Raw genomic sequence first — 4,956 nt, 5'->3', positions numbered from 1 at the left:
TCACATATTCAACATAAAATGCAGCAAATAATTAATATACAAATGATCATTTGAAGTATTCCTTTAAAATAACCCTGAACTATGTATTGAATGTAAACTTTTATGATTTGTGGGTACCTGTGAGTCTCCACAATGTGAGTGTGTTACAGATTTAGGAGTCGTGCACGCACACACACACACACACACACACACACACACACACACACACACACACAGAGTCTGATATTTAAGGAGTTTGTTTTTATCCGTTTATTCAACCTTTTTTCTTTAAATGAAGCGGTCTGACAGTGATTGTCTCAGTCTGAGTGAAAAACACATAACACAACAAAAACACCAGTCAAAATTTGGTGAGTTTGATGTGAAAGGCTGAAGTTTGACTCAAAGTTACAGTGTGTTGAGGTTTCTTTAATATAAGATACACCTTTATTGATCCCCAAAGGATAAATTCAGGTGTTGCAGCAGCACAAAGACAGAAGTAAGATAAACAGAGAAATGAATCATAATCAAATTATGATAAATATTATGTTATAATAATATAATTAGTAAATTATATTATTATAAAATAAGAATTAAGGGACAAGAGGGTTCCAGGTTCAATCCCAGGAGGGAGCCCTTCTGTGCAGAGTTTGCATGTTCTTCCCGTGTCAGCGTGAATGAGTCCAAAGACATGCAGGTTGGGGATAGGTTAATTAATGACTCTAAATTGACTAAATTAATGACTCTAAATTGACTACCCCCCCCCCCCCCCCCCAATAACCCTCAAGTCAGAGAGGGCTCAAATCAGGAGGTGAAGTGACCTTTTGTTGTTAATACTGTAGTATGTATATAAACACAGCAACAACACAATATAAGTGATTTTATCATCTTTTAAATTTACTCAGAGTTGTATTTGTAGAAAACAGAAAAAAATAAAAGTCGGGGTGTGAACTGAGATAAGTGGATTAGCGCAATGTTGAGTCTCAAGAGGCTCTATGTTAACTAGGGCTGAACGATTTTGGAAAATAATCTAATTGCGATTTTTTCCCTCAATATTGCGATTGCGATTTAATATGCGATTATTTTTTCGAGGTCCTCTTCTCATGTATTTTTCAACGAACACAATCAATAAATCAATCTGTTTCATAATAAACAATATCAGATTTATTTAAAGCGCAGATTACAACAATAAAGCAAACAAATCTGTGGCTTTACCTCTTCAACATGTCTAACTTTTCACGTTTCATGAAACATGATATGTAAACATGTGGACTGCACTTCTTAAACACTGTCTGAACTTAACAGGACAGTCTATAAATAAATGAATAAAATATACAGTTAGATATAAATATAAAAAAAATAAAGCTTACTGAACAAAAGCAGAGGAAGAAAGTAACATATATTCCCTCCAGCGCTGAAAAGACGCCCTGAAGGAGCACTTGTCGCAGGGACACAGAGATACTTGCGGGCCATATTGCACAGTTGTGGAAAGTTGATCTTGTGCACCTTCCACCAGGTCAAGGGGTCATCTTCTCCATCAATGGCAGGGGTCATGAGGTAAATGTTTAACTCTGCCTCAGTGACACCTTCAACTTGCATGGGAGAAGCAGAAGAGGCCACAGCAGTCTTGAAGAAGCTGCCAAGAGACTTCTTTACCTTTTCGCCAGAGGGCTGTGCACCTTGAGGCTTCGGAGTGGTTTCAGTACAAGACCTCTTCTCCTACCAGATGAAAAAAAAAAACAGCAATTAGTATTGAAGTTAGATTACAAATAAATAAATATAAAGTGTTTTTGTGATATCATAGATACATAATTATTACTAACCTGGCTATATGCACGCCTTGCTGATTCCAGCATTTCAGTCTTGAGTCGGGTCTTAATGGTAGGAATGTTGTCTGCGGTGATGTATTGGGTTTTGAACCTGGGGTCCAGGAAGGATGCAACATCCAAAAGCTCTTGGATGCTGGGGTCACTGTACTTATCACTGAGGTATGCCAGGACCTTGGTTTTGATTGACCTAGTCAGGTCAGTGTCCTCTTGATCTTCAGCCAGGACTGATGTGGCCAGAAGGTGAAGAACTGGTTTGAGGTAGGAGATGCTCACATACTCCTCTCCAGAGAGAGCATCTGTAAAGTCCAGGAGAGGATGCAGTGCATTGTGAATAGACTCCAACACCTGAACATCCTGCCAGGATGGGATGAGGGAGCGTGCACATCAGTCACCTGACAATACCTGAGAAATGGCTTTGAGCTGCTCTAGCACCCTGGCAATCATCATTTCTTTGGATCCCCATCTTGTTGGGCATTCAGTGATGAGGCTGTGCTCAGGAAGTTTGAGCTCCCTCTGTGCTTCAGTCATTGCTGCCTTCTTCTTCCAACTGTGAGAGAAGTGCCCCACCACTTTCTTGCACAGCCCTATTGCTCTTGACACCCTGTCATCTTTGAGTGCATGTCCTGTAATACGAAATAATATAAGAACAGCGTAATTTATACAATTTGATTTGTGTGATTAAGGTTATCAACTTTGGAATAAATACACACATTCACATTCTCTCCCTCCACCTCTTACATTCACACACACACACACACACACACACACTGTCTCTCTCTGCTCACACAATCACGTACACACATGCCGACATACGTCATGATACTAATTTACGTACCGATGGCAAGATGTAATCGGTGCCCAAAACACTGCAGTCTGGTCCATTCATTTATCTGTGCTGCCATCACCATATTCGATGCGTTGTCTGTCGTTATACAGATGTGGTTTTCTTCCTGTAGATCCCAGCTGGCAAGCCCTTCTCTCAGGGCGGCTGCAATGTTTTCCCCCGTGTGGTCGTCCGGGAAGTAGGATGCTTGAAGGCAGCGAGCTTTGAGATTTAAGTCTTCGTCAATGTAATGCACCGTCAGACTCTGGTATGGCTCCGACGTACGGCTCGACCACAGATCAGTTGTTGTTGCAAAAAACTCCACTGTTTTCAGCTCTGTTGCAACTCTCTGTCTGCATTTTTTGTATAGCTCAGGTATGGCACTACACTAATGGGCATCATGTCTTTCGCTATGAACTCCGTTATTGCCTGAGTTATTTCCGCGTGCCATTTCGAATTCTGTTCATAAGGAGTAATACTTTCAAACAGTTCGGTCAGTGATTCCTGTCGGCTGGTACTTTGCTTACTTGAAGTTGTAGCACTGGTCGTTTGCATTCTAGCCATGCAACTATCGTACATGGCTTTGTGGGTTTTTTTTAAGTGTTGATAAAGGTTCGTAGTGTTACCTCGTGAGGTAGCAACAGTAGTGAGGCACGTTCTGCACAGTACCTGATGTTGCGCAGCATCTTCTTTTTTATAGCCAAAATAATTCCACACAACTGACGTGCCGCCCCTCTTTGGTACCAAACTTTCAGCTGTGCGCCCTTCTGACGAGCCTGAGGCCATTGTGCGGCAGGTTAAAGCACAGCATTGACTTCTCTCCCTACCTGCTCTGCTTTGCTCTGCTCGGCTCACTCGCAAGTCACGTGACCAGTCAAATCGCAGCCTTTGCGGTTAGAAAATCTCGTTTTGTTATATCGCGATATTATCGCAAATGCAATTAATCGTTCAGCCCTAATATTAACCTGGCTAGATCGCAATGGTAACTGATGCTGCACGCCCAAGCAGGTCAGGACCTGTTTATTTTCAGAGTTTTTGGATTGAAAAGTATTTTTAGCATAAAAGAAGTCCTTTGGAAATAGCGTCACTCTATACTTTGCCTATGTCCATAGGTTAACAGCACTAACTACATTTTGGTCAACATTGAAATGATAACTAAAAATAAATTTGTTGTTATCTATTTTATCTTGTGACAAAGTTTAAAAGTTTGATTTTCTTTGTTTTATAGAAAGAAAACTGTATTAATAGTGCACTAAGTACACAATCTATCTCAAACCCTCAGCAGACCACAGTAAGTGAAGTTACTGCAGTCTGCTGTGGTATCTGCTTTGGGATCCTACTGGATGATTTTACACTCCTCCCATTGGACGGGGCTTTTCCATTAGTACTTTGTGCCCCGCCAAATAAAACTGTGCCACTTTGATTTGAATTTCCATAACCAGCTTAAACCCGCTAAGTCGCACCTGAGTTGGACCATCTCCAGGCAAAGCACTGCTGACCGCCTTAAAGCAGGCTTCGGTGACGTTAGACGGGCTTTGTCATCATTCAATGACGATTCACGATCCATTTCATCATTTCATCTCTGTTTGACAGCAAAATGATTGAGGTCATGTCCATCTATTGTACAATAAGTCGATAACATAACTGTGGTGATAGACCTATTCATCAGTTCCTGACACACCTTCAAGCAGGTCTCCCTGTTGTAAGGACAAGCAAGCCAGCAGATTTGTAGGGAAACAGGTTACCTCAGGCTACTGCTTCCGGATTTGACCGACCGATTTCACTCTGCACATCTAACATCACACAACAAATCTGTTTGAGATGGCTCTACCCTGAGGAAGGAGGATGGTGGAACTGGCATTGCAAAGAAAATACCCAGAGAGTGGTAAGTAACGTAAGCATTAAGAAACTAGAAGTCACATCTTGAAATACCCATCACCCTAGCTGTATATACTGACTGACAGGCAGTGTTCAGTTAGCTAGTGTTAAAAGCCATTATTTTATCTTCTGTAACTTCCCATGATCGCTGACACCATGTCATCTATGTTTTGTCATTCACATAACAAAGTTAATCCAGGTAGCATTATGGGGATCTGTATAAATATATATGTGTGTGTGTGTGTGTGTATCTATGTATATATACATACACACACACACACACACACACATATATATATATATATATATGTATACCTCTCTCTTGGTGTAATGAATTCACTGCATTGATGGCAGAATGATTTTGTCCACGTGTTTCGGTAGAATCCCAATGCGTTTACTGACATTTAAATATTGATGGTAAATCAGTTAACAGAGTATCTGTGATGTTGT

The 4,956-nt window shown here is 40.9% G+C and overlaps 1 pseudogene; it reads right to left on the bottom strand.

Annotated features, from left to right (window-relative positions):
- Window positions 1-267: 267 nt before the first annotated feature.
- On the bottom strand, window positions 268-2,483 carry LOC144467404 (zinc finger BED domain-containing protein 4-like; annotated as a pseudogene).
- Between the last annotated feature and the right edge of the window lie 2,473 nt (window positions 2,484-4,956).

Source organism: Epinephelus lanceolatus, chromosome 16 (genome assembly GCF_041903045.1).
Source record: "Epinephelus lanceolatus isolate andai-2023 chromosome 16, ASM4190304v1, whole genome shotgun sequence".
NCBI lineage: Eukaryota > Metazoa > Chordata > Actinopteri > Perciformes > Serranidae > Epinephelus > Epinephelus lanceolatus.
This window is presented reverse-complemented; position numbering and strand designations above follow the sequence as displayed.